The sequence below is a fragment of the Rousettus aegyptiacus genome, unplaced genomic scaffold (assembly GCF_014176215.1).
Source record: "Rousettus aegyptiacus isolate mRouAeg1 unplaced genomic scaffold, mRouAeg1.p scaffold_m13_p_10, whole genome shotgun sequence".
NCBI lineage: Eukaryota > Metazoa > Chordata > Mammalia > Chiroptera > Pteropodidae > Rousettus > Rousettus aegyptiacus.
In genome coordinates, this window is record NW_023416285.1 from 86,450,464 (window position 1) to 86,470,848 (window position 20,385).

A 20,385-nucleotide genomic window follows, 5' to 3' on the forward strand; every position below is an offset into this window, starting at 1 on the left:
AAATTTGTGGGACAGAGCTAAACCAATGATAAGAGGGAAATTTATAAAAATGCATAGAAAAGAAAAGTCTCAAATCAATAACCTAACCTTCCACCTCAGGAACCAAAAAAAAATAAAATAATAAAAGCGAAAAAGCAAGGGGAAGGAAAAAATAAATATGACAAGTCAATGAAATTTAAAATAAAAAAGTCAACAAAACAAGGAGCTGGTTCTTCAAAAAGATCTATAAAATTGATAAGCCTCTAGCAACACTGACAAAGAAAAAAAAAGAAGATAAATTACCAGTGTAAGGAAAAAAAATAGGGGATTCAGTACAGATCCTACAGACATCAAAATAATAAGGAAATGCTACCAACAATTTCACACACACAAATTTGACAGCTTAGATAAAATGATCCCTTCCTCAAAAAAAATTTTAAAAACCACTCCAACTCATCAATTATGAAACTGATCATTTGAATAGCTCTAAAATTGTTTTAAAATTTTAATTTGTACTTTAAAAACTACCAAAACAGAAATATAAACACCCAGTTTCACTGGAGAACTGTACCAAACATTTAGAGAATTAACACCAATTCTATGCAATCAAGTCCAGAAAACAGAAAAGGAGCATTTCTCAATTTACTTTATGAAGCTAGTATTAACGTCAATACCAAAACCAGATAAATTGAGTATGAAAGAGAAAACTACAGACCAATATCCCTCCTAAATGGACAGAAAAATCCTCAACAAAACAGAATCCCACGATATATAAAAAGAATTGTTTTCCATAATCCAATAGTGCTTATTCCAAAGCAGATTAAATACTCAAAATCAATTAATGTAATCTACCACCTTGACAGGATAAAGAAAAAAATTACATATCTGAATGTAGAAAAAATACTTGACAAAATTCACCACTCATTCAAGATTAAAAAAAAAAAAAAAAAAAAACCTAAGAAAAATAGGAATAGAATACAGGTAAATACCCTGCAGTTCATACAGAACATCAACAAAACCCAACAGCTGACATTCTGTTTAATGTTTTCATCGCTGAGTAAATGTTTTCCCCCTAAGGTCTGAAACAAGACATGTTCACTCTCACCAATTTTAAGATGGTGCAGAACTTCTAGCTAGAGCTATTAGGTAAGCATAAAAGGTAGACAAACTGAGAAGAAATAAAAATAACCTGATTTGCAGATGACACATTATCTATCAAAAATCCCAAGGACACTATAACAAGACTCTAGAACTAATAAGTGAATTCAATAAGGTCGCAAGATACAAGATAAATGTAAGAATCAATTGTTACTTCCATATACTACCAATAAATATCTGGGCACAAAAATTAAACATACAATACTTATTATATGTCAACTGTAATTGAAAGTTTTCTTAATTATTAAAAAAGAAAAAACATAAAGTACTATTTATAATTGATTCCCCCAAAACTAAACACTTAGGTATAAACTCATAAAACACGTACAGTACTTGTAGGCAGAAAACTACATAAAACTGATAAAAGAAAGCAAAGAAGACCTAAATAAATGGAAACACATAGCATGTTCATAGATTAGGAAACTCAACATAATAAAGATGTCAATTCACCACAAACTGATGGATATTCAGGTTTAATGGTATTCCTACCAAAAGCCTAGCAAGATTTTTAGATGGATACAGACAAGTTATTCTAAAATATAGGTAGTTTTAAAAACCAGTAACAAAACTGGATAACTTATGATTCTGAAAAAGAATAGAGTGGAAAGAATCATCTATTTAATTTCAAAGAGTTATTATGCAGCTGCAGTAATTAAAACAGTGTGGTACTGCCAGAGAGATAGACACATAGATTAGTGTAACAGACAGAAATCCCAGACATACACTCAAAGATGCCCAGCTGTACCAAGGTATAAGAGCAATTTTTCAACAAATGGCACTGGAAAATTTGGATACCCATAGGCAAAAAACAAATGAACAAAAAAACCTTCACCTGAGTCTCACGTCTTACATAAAAATTATCTTAAAATGGATCATAAATTTAAATGTGAAGCATTAAACTATAAAACTTTTAAAAGAAAACAAAATTTGGGGGGACTTAGGGTTTAGGTAAAGAGTTATAAGATTTTACAACAAAAGTACGGTCCATATTAAGAAAAATTCATAAACTGGACTTCAACAAAATTAGAAACTGCATAAAAAAGCCCATTATGAGGATGAAAACACAAGCTCCAGCATGGGAGGAAAAGAGCGAATCACAAACTTAACAAAGAACTCATATTTAGACTATATAAGAAGTGTCAAGCTCTATAATAATAATAATAATAGTAAAAACCTAAGCAAATGATGTAAAAATCACTATTTAGATAATAATGACGTAAGTAAGGAACCACTGATGTGCCAGAAGACTGAGAGAGGAAGAATGCGCAGAAGGCAGTGAGCGCAGCAAAGACGGAGGCTTCCTTCTCCACCCCAGGCCTGACGGAAAGAAGGCGTATGTTTGACTGGCTCCTGACTATATGCTGTTTGAATGTTACCAACAAAATTGGAAACATCTAAAATAAACTAAGTCCAGCTGACTAATGACAGACAGACAGACAAATAGATAAGCAAACAAATTAGAAAACAGGCTAAAGTCATGGACATTTGACCGAAAGAGATATACAGACAGCAAATAAGGGCAAGAATAAGCACATCATCGGCCATTGTACAACCAGACATTCATCCCAGAGAAATGAAAACTATGTTCATGAAAACTTCTGTACATGAATATTTACAACAGCTTTATTCATAATAACCCCCAACTGGAAGCATCTGAGGTATCCTTCAGCAGCTGAATGGTTAAACAAACTGTGGTATACCTATAACATAGAATACTAAGCACTAAAAAGGAACAAACCACTGATACATTCATGACCTGGATGAATCGCCAGAGAATTATGCTGAGTGAAAACAAACAAACAAACAACTCAATCCCAAAAAGTTGTATGCTCTATGATTCCATTTATATAACATCCTTAAAGTAATAAAATTACAGAACTGGAGAACACATTTGTGGTTACCAGGGATTAAGCCTGAGGGCAGTAAAGAACCAAATACAGCTATAAAAAAGGGTACCATGAAGGATCCTTCTGATGATGGAATTATTGTTTGTTATCTGTAACAATTTCAATATCCTGGTAGCAATATTGTCCTATAGTTCTTCAAGATGTTAGCATTGGGGAAACTGGGTAAAGGGTATGCAAGATCTCCTTGTATTATTTCTTACACCTTCATGTGACTCTACATTTGACTTAAATAAAAGATTTAATTAAAAATAATTGTAAATGAATAATCCAAAAAAGAAAATTAACAAATGCATTTACAATAGCATAAAAAAAATTTCAGAAATAAGCCTATCCAAGGAGGCAAAGAACTTGTACAATGAAAACTACAAAATGCTGCTGAAAGAAATTATAGACAACACAAATAAATATAAAGACATCAGTGTTCATGGATTGGAAGACAATGCTGTTAAGTTGTCATTACTATCCAAAGTGATCTACAGATTCCCTACCCAAAATCCCAACAACAGTTTATGCAGAAATAGAAAAATGCATTCCTAAAATCCTTGCAGGACATTTGGTCCTGTCAAAAATGACCATGAAGATATTTGGTCCCGAACCAAAACATCTATGGAGACATCTGGTCCACACCAACCCATCTTTATCTTCCTAACCATATGTGCTATTAATGCTGAAGGAAGAAAAGTTACTATTGGCAATACAGACACAGGATCAATAAAACATAGCAGTATTTTTTATGAATTAATCCTGTAAACCAAAAGTATAAACAAACATCATCAGCTATTTGAACCCAGCGACATTTTCTAAGCATGGATGTTTTAGACAGGACCAAATAGCAAGGCCTATTTGGCATGGACCAAATATACTAATGAATTCTTTGAACAGGACCAAATTTCAAGGACCCTTTTTGACAAGGACCAAATGTCTTCATGGACATTTTGGACAGGATCAAATATTCACTAATCTCCCAAAATTCATTTGGCATCTTATGGGATCCTGAATAACAAAAACAATCTTGAAAATGAAGAACCAAGTTGGAGGCCTCATACTTTCTGATTTCAAAACTTATTTAAAAATACAGTAATCAAAATGGTGTGGTAAGTGGCATAAAAACAGACTCGAGAGCAATGTAGAGAGCACAGAAATAAGTCCTCATATACTTGGTCAACTGATTTTTGACAAAGGAGTCAAAGCATTCAATAGGGAAAGGACTGTCTTTTCAATAAATAGTACTGAGAAAACGATATCCACATGCAAAACAATGAAAGTGAAGTTGGACCCTTACCTTATTTACTAAATTAACTAAAAAATCATCCACTCTCGATTTTTTAAAGTATTTTAATTTCTTTAAAAAAATTAACTCAAAATGGATCAAAGACCTAAACATAAGAGCTAAAACCTAAGGAATGCTTTTAAAACGTCAGGGAAATCTTTGTGACCCTGGGTTTGGCACTGATTTTTTGGACATGACACCAAAAGCTTAAGCAACAAAAAACAAAAAAATAAACTAAACTTCATTGAAATTAAAACTTTGTGTATATGAGAGTGAAAAAATCACCCACAGAATAAAAGAAAATATTTGCAAGTCATATATCTGCTAAAAGTCCAGACCCAGAACTAGATACTAGTTTTGGCACCTAAAACTATTAGATAAAGAACTCTTACAATTCAACAACAAAAAGACAAACAACCCACTTACAAAATGGGCAAATGACTGAATAGGCATTTCTCCAAAGATTTACGAATAGCCAAAAAGCACATGAAAAGATGCTCAGCATCACTAATCATTAGAGAAATACAAATCAAAACCACAAGGAAATACCACTTCACACCACCGACATGGCTATTTATCAAAAAAAAAAAAAAAAAAAAAAACGAAAAGTTAGAGGAGGTATAAAGAAACTGAAACTCTCGTCCAGTGCTGGTGGGAATGTAAAATAGTGCAGCCTCTATGAAAAACATTTTGGCCATTCCTCAAAGAGTTGAACATAGAATAACCACATGATTCAGCAATTTCACTCCTACTATATACCCTAAAAATTTGAAAAGAGAGACGCAAATAGATTCGTGCACACCAATGTTCATTAGCAACATTATTCGCAATAGTCAAAAGGGAGAAACAGCCAAATGTCTATCAACAGATGAATGGATAAACAAAATATGGTATATACATACAGTGGAATATTTTTCAGTAATAAAAAGGCACCTACAATGGTATGTTAAAAGATGAACATTAAAAACATTAAACTAAGTGAAATAAGCTAGATACAAAGGACAAATATTGTACGATTCCACTTACATAGGTATCTATACTAGACAAAGTCATAAAGTTAGAAAGTTGGGAGCATGAGAAAAGGATGAAGAGGGTAAAGGGGGTCAATATGTGGTGACAGAAGGAGACCAGATTTTGAGTGGTGAGTACACAATGCAATATACAGATGATGTATTATGAAACTGTATATTTGAAACTTACATAATGTTATTAACCACTGTTACCCTAGTAAATTTAATTTTAAAAAAGACATGAAATAGCATAAAAGCAAGCTGGGAAGAAGGTAGAATGGGGAGTTATTGTTTAACAAGTATAGAATTTCTGTTTGAAATGATCAAAAAGTTCTAGATAATATGTCCAATAAAGGATTGATACCCAAAATATATAAAGAACTCATGATACGATTCAACATTAAAAAAAAACAATCTTATTAAAAAATGAGCAGAGGACCTAAACAAACATTTCTTCAAAGAGGACATACAGAGTGCCAACAGACATATGAAAAGATGCTCAACATCACTAGTCATGAGGGAAACGCAAATCAAAACCACAATGAAATATCGACTCGCATCAGTCAGAACGGCTATTATCATAAAGACAATGAAGAATAAGTGGCAAGGATGTGGAAAAAAAAGAACTCTCATGCGCTGTTGGTGGGTTTGTAAACTGGTGTAGCCACTATAAAAAACAGTATAGGGATTCCTCAAAAAATTAAAAGTAGAACTACTACATGACCTAGAAACCCCACTTCTGGGTACTTATCTGAGAAATCAAAACTGCTAATTCAAAAGATACACACACCCCTATACTCACACTACAGCATTATTTACAATAGCCAAGATATGGGAACAACCTAGATGTCCATCAATAGACAAATGGAAAAAGATGATGTGGTGTATATATATATACAATGGAACATTACACAGCCATTAAAAGAATGAAATCTTGTCATCTGTGATGAATGATGTGAAATAAGTCAGAAGCTAAGTGAAATAAGCCAGATATAGAAAAACATCTACTGATTTCGCTTACATGTAGAATCTAAAAGAAATAAATGAATGAAACAAAAACAAATTCTTAGATACAGAGAACAAACTGATGGTTGCCAGATGGGGGTGGTAGGTGAGACGGACAAAATGAAGGGGATATCACATATTACATATAATAAGTACAAACTGCCAGTTATAAAATTAGTCATGGGGATGTAAAGTACTGCATAAGAAGTACAATCAATAGTATTGTAATAATTATGAATGGTATCAGATAGGTACTAGACTTAGGGTGATCATTTCATAAGGTATAGAAATGTTTAATCACTGTTGTACACCTGAAACTAATCTAATACTGTATGTTAACCTCATTTTTGAAATAATTTTTTTTAAAGTTCTAGATATAGGTCCTGGTGATGGTTATGTATCATTTATATTTTAACCATTTTTGAGTATGCCACCGAACTGCATACTCAAAAATGGTTAAAATATAAATTTTACGTTGTGTATATTTTATCAGAAAAAAAGAAAACCTAATAATTGGAGATTACCGTTTACAGAATCAATGCAAAGCCAATCAAAATGCTAAAGAGATTTTTTTGTAGAATGATTCTAAATGGTTATCGAATGCAAAGAGCAATAGGTAAGATATTAAATTTAAAAAAAAATAAAGATAAATACAAGAGGGAATGGCTAATTTGATAATTCATGTCTACACTTACAAGCTAGAATCATTTTATTTTTTTTAATTAATTTTTTCATAGTGACATTGGTTAATGAAATCTGGTAAGTTTCAGCTGTACATTTGAACAATAAGGCATATATATATTTACATTGTGTATTCATCTTCCATAGTTAGACTTCCTTCTGTTACCACGTTTAACCCATTTTACCCCGTCTACCTCCCCCCTTCCTCCTACCCTCTTGTAACCACTAGTCTATTGTCCATGTCCATGAGTCTCTGTTTGTTTGTCCTGTTTGTTTATTGCTTTTAGGTTTATATCCTACATATAAGTAATATCATGTGGTTTTCAACTTTTTCTGTCTGGCTTATTTCACTTAGCATGATTATCTCAGGGTCCATCCATGTATTTCATCTCTTCTTATGGCTGAGTAATAATCCACTGTATATACGTACCACAGGTTCTAAAAGTCAATCATCTATCACCTGGGTTGCTTCCATGTCCTGATCACCATGAATAATGCTGCCATGAACACTGGTGTGCAAATATCTTTTCGGATATATGTTGCCAAGTCTTTGGGGCAAATACCCCAGTAGAGGGATTGTTGGATCATACGGTAGATCAATTCTTAGTTTTTTGAGGAACCTTCATACTGTTTTCATAGTCGCTATACCAATTTGCAATCCCACCAGCAGTGTAAAAGGATTACTTTTTCTCCACATCCTCTCAAGCAGTTGTTATTACTTGTCCTGTTATTAATAGCTGTTCTAACAGGTGTGAGATGGTATCTCATTGTGGTTTTGATTTGCATTTCCCTAATAGCTAACAATGTTGAGCATCTTTTCATATATTTGTTGGTCATCTGTATGTCCTCTACAGAGAAGCGTCTATTCAGGTCCTCTGCCCATTTTTTGAATGGATCATTTGTGGTTTTTGTAGTTACTGAGTTGTATGAGTTCTGTGTATATTTTGGAAATTAGGCCCTTATCGGAAGCATTGCTTGCAAATACATTTTCCCATTCCGATGGTCAAGCTAGAGTCATTTTTACTGCAGTGTTGGCACAAAGATAAGGCAAATCAAAAGAAGAGAACAGAACATCCAGAAACAAATCCACATTTGCTCATTTATGATATAATACCACTATATAGCAGAAGAGGAAAGAATGGGGTTAAAACAACCAGATGTTCCTATTTAATTAATATGTAACACATATTACATATAATAAGTATAAAATATATAAATGTATAATATGTAAAATAAATGTATGTTTTCCTCCCTATTTTACTCTATACACAAAATCAAATCAGATGGGTTGATTATAGACCTAAAAGTGAAAAGCAGGGAAAAAAATTATTTTAGAAGATTATATAGAATAATTTCATGACCTTAAGTTAGGAAAAATTTAACAGGTCGCAATAAAGAACTAACCATAAAATAAAAAGAACTGAAAATTTTGACACTGAAATTAAGAACTTTTCATTAAATAAAAAGTGAACCACTAACATAGAGAAGCTATCTCCAAATCACAAGTGACACAATCCAAATGGCCTATAAATACATGAAAAGGGGTTTACCATCATTAATAACCAGAGAATTGCAAAATGAAAACCACAAGGACTTACTACCACACAACTACCAAAATGACTAAAGTTAAAAAGATTGACATATTAAACATATAGAGCAGAGAAGACATTCATTGGTGGGAAAATAAGCTGAAATAACCACTTCTGAAAATGGACTGGTCTTCCTGACATCCTAACAACTCCACTTCTAAGTATCTACCCTGGAGTTGTGTCACTCAAACTTTTTTGACCATGAACCACTCTAAAAAATGTCTTACATTTCAACCGTGTATACATACAGAGGATACTGAAAAAATTTTTTCTTCTGTTCTATTTCATTTTTTAATGCTGGTTGCTCTCCACTAAATCTATTTTATGACCCTTTTTGTCATATGCCCAGTAGTTTGAAGAGCAATAAGCTAGAGAAATTCCTGCATATGTATAAGAATATTCACAACAGTAACTGTTCATATTTGCAAAACACTGACAAAAATCTACATGTACATCAATAGTAGACTAGATAGACAGCGGTGTATTCGGCATGCTGAAATATTATACAATAAAAAAGTTATCAACTGTAGCTACATGCACCAAATAATACTCAAAAATATACTGCGAATCAAATACAGAGCATAATCCATTTACATGAAGTTCAAAACAACCACGACTAAATAATATATTGTTTAGAAATAAAACTGAAGAGAATCAAGAACAATTAACAGAATTCAAAAAAACTGTTTCCTTCAGGGGAAGAAAGGAACACCATCGGAGAGAGGCACAACAGGGGTCAAAGGCATGAACAATGCTCTGCCTTTTAAGCTTGGTTATTAAGTATGTGGATATTCACTTCATTTGGTTTTAATTGTCCATATACTGGGCATACCATTTTTCTCTGAATCACATATCTGACAATAAAAATAAGAAAACCTTACATACAAGAAAGAAGACCAAAAATTGGAGTGTTTGGGGAGAAAACAGCACTACCCAAAAAAGTCAGTCACCAAAAGCTATCAAACATCCACAAATATTATCACATGTTGCCAAGGAAGATTAAAAGAAGTATTTTTCCATAAAGTCTAAGTAAAAAGAAACTTTCCTGAAAAGAGCTACAGCTCATCTAAACATCTCCATCCTAACTTTAAAGACAGAAGAAATAAAGTAAGAACAAGGGAGTTAAAACATACACATGAAGAAATAGTACCCTTAAAACTAATGATCTATTACTTCCTAATCTCACATTATGCAATTTTCATTTTTCTCCTATTTAAAACAGCATCAAGATGAAGATATTTACACCCATATGTCTTAACATTTCTGGTTATATGCTTAACTTTAACCTGAAGAACAGCATCATCTTTGGGGAACAGCATGTAGAAAGTCATTCTTTTGGGATTATTAGTCTACTCATAGCTATGTAGAAGATGGAGTGGAGAAAGTGAAAATAGAAGGGATAGAGAAAAGAGAGATGGAAAAAGAAGAGTTTATATCGTGTTAGGGTAGCTGTCATTCCTATTTGGCTCTGGAGCAATACCACCATAAACTTCTTACTCTACTAGAACTAGAATTTTTAGTGTCCAGAGTGAGGGTGGAAGGCTGTTACCCAGTCATGCTCTGTGCAAAAATTAAATGTGTGAAATATACTTTTAGTGAAAATATTGTTGGCCAGAAAAAATTATTCCCTTCACCAACAGTTAAGAACTACTATAAGAATAAAGATGTGGTGCATATATACAATAGAATGTTAGCCATAAAAAAGAATGAAATCTTTACCCTGTGACAACATGGATGGACCTAGAGGGTATTATGTTAAGTGAAATTAAGTCAAAGACAAAGACAAATACTACATGATTTCACTTATATGTGTAATCTAAAGAATAAAACAAAGGAACAAACAAAACAGAAACAGGCTCATAGATACAGAGAACAAACTGATATTTGCCAGATGGGAGCGGGCAGGGGGGACTGGATGAAAAAGGTAAAGAGATTAAGAAGTACAAACTGGTAGCTACAAAATAGTCATGGGGATATAAAGTATAGCATAGGGAATATAGTCAATAATATTGTAATAACCAGTGCCAGGTGGGTACTAGACTTATCAAGGGATCACTTCATAAATTATATAAATGTCTAACAACTATGCTGTACACCTGAAACTAATATAAAGTAACACTGAATGTCAACTGTAATTGAAAAAAAATTTTTAAAGAATAGGATTACAGAAAAAAATTAAAATTTTATTTCTTTGGAGAAGCAAAAAATAGAAACACTACACGAAATTATGGAATAACAATTATATTTGCTTTGTAGGAGATAATCTACTGTACTGAAAAAAACTATACTGAAAAGGGGAGAAGATAAGAAAGAAGTTCACTGTGAAGTATGTATAATATGCTACCTTTCTGTAGAAAAGAAAAACGAGTCTATACATGCATGAAGCATGTACATATATGAAGAATCTAGGAAAATAAATGAAAAACAAATAGCAATGGGAAATTGAGAAACAAAACTAGGCAATTAAGAGATTCATGAGGAATAACTTTCACTGTATATCTTTTTATTTTTTTGCACCATATCAATGTAGCATCACCTTATTGAAAATTAAATAAGCAATTTAAACTGTTGCAATAATCTAGACAAAAAAAATAGAGCTTAGATTACGTGACTAGAGAAGTAGAGAAATTAATTTAAGATGCCTAGGATACCTAAATAGAGATATCCAGAAGGCAATTGCGAATATGGATCTGAAGGCTAGAAAAAATTGTTCAGGTGATATTGATCCCTAGAGGCATCCGTAAGCATGTATAAGTTTACTTCAGGTGAGGTAATCAAATAAACAGGCCAGAAAAGCAATCGTGTAACTTCAATTTTAGAGAAGGAGGTAACACCAAACAGGAATCCAAAAGACAGGTAGGAGAACAAAGTAGCTTCCCAGAAGTCATGAGAAGAGAGAACTGCAAGAAAGGTGGAGTGATCACAGTTTTAAATGCTGAAAGTAGTTCAAGTAGAATGAAAACTGGTGAGCAAATTTTGGACACGGCTATTTGAGGTTAGCAAAATCAACAGAGTGGCAGACTTAAGAGCCAAATGTAATGGTAATAGGAGTGAATGAAAAGGAGTTTGTGATATTTTATATACTTATTTATACCTAAATTTTTTTTTAGAAAAGGATGAGGCATCCTACAAATAAAGGACCTGTATTATAACAATAAAAAATAGTAACATGAACATTGAAAGCCAGTATGAGGGACATCCCCCTGATTTAGGGAAACTCTCTTACCCCTGACTCCAACTATGTAGTTCTAGTGAGGGTTGCCATTCATAGTGCCCTCCCCACTCCAGCCACAGGGATGGTGGGTACATGATCCAAGACAGGTCAATCAGAGTTCTTCCCAGGTTTCTTCAAGAGAGCCCCTTCTTCTGGTAGAAGGGGATGGGAAGATGAGAGCCAAGAGCTGCCAGCAGTCATGGTTCCAGCCTCATGAAGTAGAGAGTCTGTAGTATGAGAGAATGAAATCAACACGCAGAGAAACAGAGATAAGAGGTGAAGTTCTAAACCCCACCAGAGGAGGAGGAGGAAACAAATATACTAATAATCAGATTAATATAACTGATGTAACTAAAGACTAGATTTGGTTCTGGACTGCCTGGTAGCCAGAACAAAAAGGAAAACAGAATGTGTGTCACAGAGCTACTGAAAAGGAGGAAATATACCAGAGCCTCAAGGGAGACAATTTTCCTGATGCTAAATTATTAAAAGAACTTCTTGTACATGGATCTTTATATAATGATCATGAAAGACAAAATGGACAGTGTCCATGATGAAAGTGTTATAGCAAATGCAGATTTTATATGCCATTATTTAAAATAAAAACTAAGTTATATTTCGATCATCAAGCACAATTAAGAGGCTATACTACATACAGTAGGCAGCTGAAGAAGAGAAACCGACTATAGTTTCATTCTTCCAGGAAGCAAAAGAGGAAAGACAAAAAGGTGAAAACTAAATAAAATGTAGAATCCAAGGGAATTCTACAAAAATGTTTGTAATCTAAGTCAAGAGAAAAATCAAGTAAAAAAGACAGGCTAAAAGATAAACCAAGATCCGGGAGAAATGGGAAAAGACTACATTACAAGCACAGGTACTTAATTCTACTTAAAAAGAAACTCCTTTCTTTCTAAAATTCCATTGAATGAGATAAAAGGACATAAAGCCACAGGACAAAGAGAACATAAGGGGAGACAACAACTACAAAGTTTTGGAAGCTAGAAAGGAAACAAGTAGTAAATGACTTAAACAGCTATCCCCAAACTTTTTGGCACCAGTGACCAGTGCTCCTAAGAGAATCTAATGCATGATGATCTGAGGTGGAGCTGAGGTGGTGATGCTCACACTGGGGAGCGGCTGCAGATATAGATGAAGCTTCAGCTAGCTTGCCCCTGCTGCTGCTCACCACCTACTGTGCAGCCCGGTTCCTAACTGACCACGGACTGGTACCGGTCAGCAGCACAGGAGTTGGGAACCCATGACTTAACAGACCAAAAAAGGTTGCTGCAGTAAGATAAGCCCAAAAGCAGTGTATCTTAGACCACACAGCACCAGAAACTGAAGAACTTTAGGTACCAGGTATTGGGGGCAGGGAGTTGAACATGTACAGTGGTGTATGTATCTAGGAGGGATGGGTTCAGGTGAAGCTAAAAACAGGAGAGACTGAATATAATCTGAAAAGCAATCAACATTCCCCTCCCAATCTCCTTCTTCACTATGAACAACCAGGTACCTCTCTCTCCCCCACCCTAGAAAACTGCAAAAAGGGTAAACGATGAAATCTGGACTTGGGGACACAAGGCACATCTAAGGAAAGGGGTATCATACTGAAAAAAAAAAAAAAAAAAAAAAGAATTAACTGAAAATCTAAGTCTAAATAGTGAAATTCCAGCAACTACCTGGCTCAGAAAATACTGGTAACCTGGTTGGTCAATCCCAAACAAATGACTGAAAGATTTTTCTCTGAATAAACTAATCGGTTGGTGGTCTCCTAATAAAAGAACCCAGCTAGATGGCCTACAATGAAGCCAATCAGCCAACAATCCCTGCCCACACACAGAGCTTCCAATCAACTCATTAGGAGCTTGATAGCTAGGAGTCACCAGATTTTTAAGCAAAGTATTTAACAAGACAGACCAAAACAAACTGTACAAAGAAACTAGGGGGAAAAAGTCCCAGAAACAGAAGAAACTGAAATAAAACAAAAACAACTCTCTGATGAATATCTTCATAGTTAAGATATTGCATCAAAGAAAGAAAAACATAAGATAAAAAATGAAGAGCATTCAGAGATCATAAAAGCCTTTGGAAATTAAAAATGTAATGGAATTTAGAAATGTAAGAGTTGGAAAATAAAGGCAATGCCTCAAAAGGTAGAAAATAAACAGAAAATGTAAAAAATCAGAAGATTAGTTCAAAAGGTCCAACATCTAAATAAACATACAGAAAAAAAATGATGACAACAGAACTGAGGAAATTATCAAAGAAATAATATAAAAAAATTTCCTTTAGCTAAACTCATGCTCTCCTACATGATTTACCAAATCAAAAGGGCCATTTGTGTGCTCAGTACAATGAGTGAAAAAAAAGCACACTACCACATAAAATATCAGAAATAAGTTGGATAAAGAAAAAATACTAAATCCAGAGACAACAATCACAGACAAAGAATCAGAAATCAGAACTTCATGGGACTTCCTTCTCAGAAACACTGCAAGCTAAAAAGCAATTGAGAAATAGCTTCAAAATTCTGAAGGAAAATGACTACCAAACACGAATTCTATTCAGCCAAACTATCGATCAAGTAAGATGGTAAAGCTAATTTTATCAAACGCATAAACTCTTTAAAAATTTACTTCTCACACACTTTTTTCCTATGAAGCTGCTACAAGCTGTGCCCACCAAAAACAAGGAAATAAACCACTAAAGATGAAGAAATAGGGTTGTGAGGAGTTAAAAAACAGGGAACTCAAAATAAGCTAGAAGTGAAAACACTCCTAAGATAATAGTAAAGTTCCAGGCCTAAAGAGAAACCAGTCCAGATGGGAACAGGGAGACGGTACCCAGAAGAAGGTCCAATGGTTTAAAAAGGAGAAAGAGGGAAAGGTGGAAGAGAGAAATGAGGAGGCAGAATAGGGAGAAGAGAAGAGAGGGAGAAGAAGAGAGGAGGCAGGAGAGAAGGGCAAGGGAAAGGGGAGAGAGGAAGGAGGGGGAGAGGAAGAGAAAGAGGGAGAAGGAAAAAGAAAAGACTGAGGGCAAGGGAAAGAAGGTAAAGAGAAAAAAAAGAAAACTGAATTTACAGACTACCTGATTCATTAACCAAACGCAAGATTAGCTGAAGAAGCAACTAGAGGGTATATAAAAATATAGCCTTAAAATGAAGAATATAAGAAAAATGAAAGTACAAGACAATTATTAATCTCAAGGAAAAAAAAATCGAGAATATACTTGGCTCAGAAATTAAACAAAATAGTCATAATAATGTAAATCTTACTATTTAACATTACTGATTTAACCAAAATTTGCCATATACTGAAAAGCAAACACCTAAAAATGATGTCAAAAATAGCTTATACATTCCTTTTAGAAATACAAAAGTAAACACCAGAAAGAACAGCCAAAAGGGGTTTCCTTTAGGGAATGAGATGAGGGTTCTAGAGTCAAGAAGCAAAGTACTGCTTTGTGTCTGAGAGAAGACTCTGGCACTGACTTTGACTATGTGCATTTATCACATGGATACTAGCATAAAAATTAAATCTTAATAAAAAATGGAATAAACAGGTGCTATATGTTAGGGAATGTATCTAGGTACCCCTATGTTTTCATTTTTCTTACTAGTTATACAGACTGGTTAGGAAAAGATACAAACAGGTATTAAGCACTTAAGTTATGCCAAGCTTTTCTCATAATAAAAGAAAGAGGAAATCAAGAAGAGAGACTAGGGAAATTGGCTACTTGCTGTTCTACCTATGGTGGTAAACACTAAATCTGTTAACTTGTTAAAATCTCCTCTTTCAAAGTTATAAGGAACTTAGAATGCTATACTGAATTTTTAAAAAGCAAGTATTAGATATAAAATCAGTAGTGAGAAAAAATGTTAGCAAATGTTTAACTTTAAAGGCATTCCACTTAACATATAAGGCTAAAAACTTGTACAGAAATAAAAAGAAAAAAAGTTACATATATATAAGATAGATAAATCTAAAAATAACTTTAATTATGCAGATAAAGGTAAATCTCCAGGTGGCAGAAATTAAAAACAGAGTACTTAAAAGCTAAAAGAATGAACATTAGCTGAAGCTGAGGCAGTCACAATGACAATATCAGATCTACTATATACCCTAAAGGCTGGGGTTTACTATGACACTAGCATAGATCCTAAATGTGCAGAAGAACTCTAAATGGGCTCCCTGCATAAGGACAGGAGCTGGTAAGGGCCTATCCGACCACCAAAGGGGAATCTATCCTAGAAAAACACAGCCTAGACCACTAAGACTAGAGAAGGTGCACTGAAGTGAGACACATGTTCTGGACATGAGTAAAGGAGTCACCCTAGAAAAACAGGAAACTCAAACTTAGGCTGAGAGAGTGAGGCTCAAAATCCATTATATAAAAGGGGTGGAATCCAATCCAAGAAACACTGGTTAAAAACTGGTCTGCAGGAATGAACCCCTCTAGGCAAACTGTGACAGAGTCTACGGGTTACGAACCCCAAGTTCATTTTCCCCTTCCTGTCTACTATGAGAATTTCAATTTTATTCAGTTCATCAATGAGCCCATATTTTGTGGTCTCTCTAACAATTAAGAGCCAGTAAAAGTAAACATAAATTGTCAAGCGGAGCTTCCAGGAAAGCTTGTTTAAGAGGATAGATAATTCAGCTGGAAAGAGAACCACTTTTTAAGCTTACCCTCCCCCCCCCCTTCTTTCTGACTGGAACTTCCTTCTGCAGTGGTTAAGGACTACAGTTCCAGCTGCCAAACTGTGACAGTGGGACAACTCTGAAAATGAAAACCATGTGGTAAGGTTTGTACAGTAAGAAGACAGAAAAAGTCTGATCCCTAATGACTTCACAGAACTGTCATGAAAGCTTTAAAATGCCTTTCTTAACTTCATTTAAAGAAAATTATTTGTAAATTTGTAAATTCCTAATTTGTAGAAATTTAATCTGGTCTTTTTTTTACTAGCAGACAAAGGCAATTCTTAACAATAACAGAGGAAATGTAAAAACTCCCCATAGTGACATCTTTGCAAACTTAGGTTAGTGGAAAATGAATCTTAAAGAAGACAACAACTCCGGATAATTAGCTCATAGTCAAAAATTTCAAAGTATATGAAGACATCTGCCACTAGAGTAACAAACAAAACAAAAAATTCAAAATCTGTTTTGAAATAATTGTTTTAAATATTTAAATAAAGGAAAAAATATAATCCTTAAGGCAATAATAGCAAGATACTATGAAAAAAAGAAGTAAATTGAAAAATAAAAATAGAAATTCTACATATGATTCACCCAGAAAAGAAATACACTACTTGGGTTGATAAGCATAAATTTGAAAGGAGAGTCAAACAGATTATGTGTAATGCAGAGATAAGGCAGAAAATATAAAAAAGAAATGAAAAGATACAAAGAAAAAGATGGGAATCTCAAGCATACACTTAAGTAACAGTTCTAGAAGAAAATATAATGCGAAGGTGATAATATCTGAAAACAGAAAATTTTCCAAAATGGAAAAAAAAACAGTGAGTTGTCCAAATGAAAAAGCAGATCGACTCTCAAGAAGGATAAAAAGGCTATCAATTGATTTCCTATTCACAGAAATAGGCACCAGAAAACAAGCTAGAATAATTTTTTAGTTACAGGAAAATAACAATTATCCTAGAATTCAAACTAACGTACAAGAGAACAAAATTATATTCTTAGACATAAGAAGAATATATAGCTTAGCCACAGACTCCGAAAAAAAAAAATTTTTTTTCAGAATTTTTGAAAGCAGCTAGGAAAACATAAAGCAGCAAGGGAAATGAAAAACTGGGTTGAGGAAAAACATGAGTAATGTGAAATCTAAATTATAGATGATTATTTAAAAAAAGATTAATTTGGGAGAGTAAAAATATAGTGGAATTAAAATATAGACAATAGTCAAGATTTTGAAAGGGAAAGAGTAAAAGAATAAAAGGCATCCTAAGATCCTTGGATTTGTTTAAAAAGCGTATAGAAATTAATTTTTTAAAAAATATAAAGTATGCATCTAATCTTGGAGGCTAAGCAGGGTTGGGCCTGTTTAGCACTTAGATGGGAGACCACTTAGGAAGACTAGGTGCTATAAGTGTAAACAATAAAAAATAAGGAAAAATATATAAAGTATGAATATTAAAATCTTCAGGGCAAACACTAAAAAGAAATAGAACATATAACCTCCAGATCGGTACAGGATTTTTTTTTTAAAGGAATAAAGAGCACTCAATCACTCCAACTGAAGAAAAAGAGAGAAAAAAGTATGGCAAATAAGTAACATAAAATTCTGGAAATAACCCCAAATGTATCAATCATTACTGTAATTGTAAATAAATTAAACTTGCCTATTAATACAGATTCCCAGACTATATTTTTTTAAGTATCAAACTTCACTATATTCATAAAGATGTTCAGTGCAGCACTATTTGTGATTATGAAAAATTGAAAACCTAAATGACAATGAGAATTAAATTGCTGTATATTCTGTGACAAAATACTAAAAAGCAGATAAAAATGAACTATATCATATCAGTATGTATCAAGGTAGCTATATTATAAGTTGCAGGACACATATACAATATGGTACCATTCCTGTAAAATAGAATACTAGATGGTATTTAGGGATCCAGACACATAAGTATTAAAACATAGATGATGGGGTGTGTGTGTGTGTGTGTGTGTGTGTGTGCGCGCACGCGCGCACATAAAATATGCACAGGGATATTATTCAGTCATAAAAAAAGAAGGAAAAACTATCATTTGTGATAATACAGATGTACCTTGAGGGCATTATGCTAAGTGAAACAAGTATGAAAGAGAAAGACAAATGCTTTATGAACTCACTTTTGGAATCTAAAGAAACAAAACTCTTAGAAAAAGAGACTGGTGGTTGACACAAACAGCAGGTATAGGTGGGGAAATGGGTGAAGGCAATCAAAGATAAAAACGTCTAGTTATATAAGTCAAGACCTGGGGATGTAATATACAGTAGAATTACTGTAATTAACAATACTGTATTATTTTGTGTCTTTGAAAGTTGCTAACAGTAAAAATAGTAAATCTTAAAAGTTCCTGCCAAAAAAAAGTCTCATCAAAAGAAAAAATATTTACAACTATATGAGGTAAAAGATGTTAACCAAACTTATTGTGGTAATCATTTTTATATATGTATATATATATATACATACACATACATACATACACTATTATGTTTTACACTTTAAACTAATATATCTCAATTATGTCTCAGTAAAACTGGAAAGAAAAAATATATAAAAGGGCCTGACACTAAAGGATAATTAGTTGACTCAGACTGAGGAGAGTACAGAAAGTACTTCAATTTAATCTTTTATTATTCTTTGTAAGTAGAAGGGACTATTTGAAGCAAATATGAAAAAGTAACATTTGTTCATTCTGGGTAGAGAATACATACGTACTTATTTTACATTCTATATTGTTTAGAACTATTTGTTATAATTAAATACATATTAATATAATTAGAATTAAATATAAATATATAATATAGTCAAGTATATAATTTATATAGCTTCACAGATTTATAGTGATTTGTTTGCATTATGTATCTTCATTAAACAAAAATTAAAATAGTAAAACCCTAGACCAAACCCTAAAACCTTGCTTTTGATTTCACCCAGTAGTTCCTCCTGTCAGAAACCAGGAAGAACTGCAATAAAAAAAAAAAGGCAGAGCAGAAGGAAAAATTACAGCTCACCTCCTGTAGGGAAAGAATAGTCTTTCATTTAGAACTTTAATAGCAATACCTAAATAACACAAATCCTTAATGGGCTTTTGGCCATTTTATTTTTTGTACAATCCACTTTAAACACGTTTTCGAAGAATAATTAAAATATAAAATATCTTTCTGTATCTCATTAATGTCAAATAAGCAGACAAAATTTCTAACAAATCTCTTCAGCCTGTGGTAATTAAGAAATACACATTAAATACAAAAATAGTTATAAGTTATTTTGAAGTCCAACCACTATGATGATTAGTAAATAGTCTAAATATAATCGAAAATTTTCAGTAAAAATATGTATTCATACCTGAGGTGAATAAAGCAATTCAAGTACTTTCTCAGAAAAATGAATGTCTATCTACAAAGAGCTTCCCTTAAAAACCAAACTTGCCCTTAATCCCTGTGTACTTTTATTTTCCTCTTTCCTTACTTTTTCAACATTCAATCTAATCCTACAATCCCTATTCTTCAATGCCGTACAATGAGCATTCTGCCCAAACCAGGAAAATACAATGGCTGTCTTGAAAACTTTTCTTAGTCCAGCATCCTTAGCAGCAATGTCACTATCTATTATTCTCTCCTGAAAAACCATCTGTCCATGTTCCTGACTGTCCATTATTCATCCTTGGTAACCTGTTCTCTTACTCTCCCATTTGTGGGTATTCACCATAGCTCTTCATTATCTCTCTAACAAAAAAACATCATTTGGTTCCCAGTCTCCTACATAGCTCCAACTTTAACTTGACTCCATTATTTTAGTCCTAAATTTCCAAATCCTATTACTATTTATGGTATC

At 33.3% G+C, this 20,385-nt stretch overlaps 1 protein-coding gene and 1 non-coding gene across 21 annotated transcripts in view; one reads left to right on the forward strand and one right to left on the reverse strand.

Annotated features, from left to right (window-relative positions):
• MLLT10 (MLLT10 histone lysine methyltransferase DOT1L cofactor) overlaps nt 1-20,385 on the reverse strand; it is a 195,259-nt gene that overhangs the window by 160,040 nt on the left and 14,834 nt on the right. For 2 of the 20 annotated variants that reach the window (XM_016124485.2, XM_016124475.2), the window contains exon 1: nt 11,826-12,014. The exons of the other annotated variants lie outside the window; for them this stretch is intronic. The gene's annotated coding sequence lies outside the window, so the exon portion shown is untranslated. Of the gene's footprint in view, nt 1-11,825; nt 12,015-20,385 lie in introns of those variants that run through there. 20 annotated transcript variants of the gene reach the window in all.
• On the forward strand, nt 2,314-2,377 carry LOC118608825. The gene has a single exon (XR_004953200.1). It is a non-coding gene; the product is annotated as a small nucleolar RNA SNORD42 (small nucleolar RNA).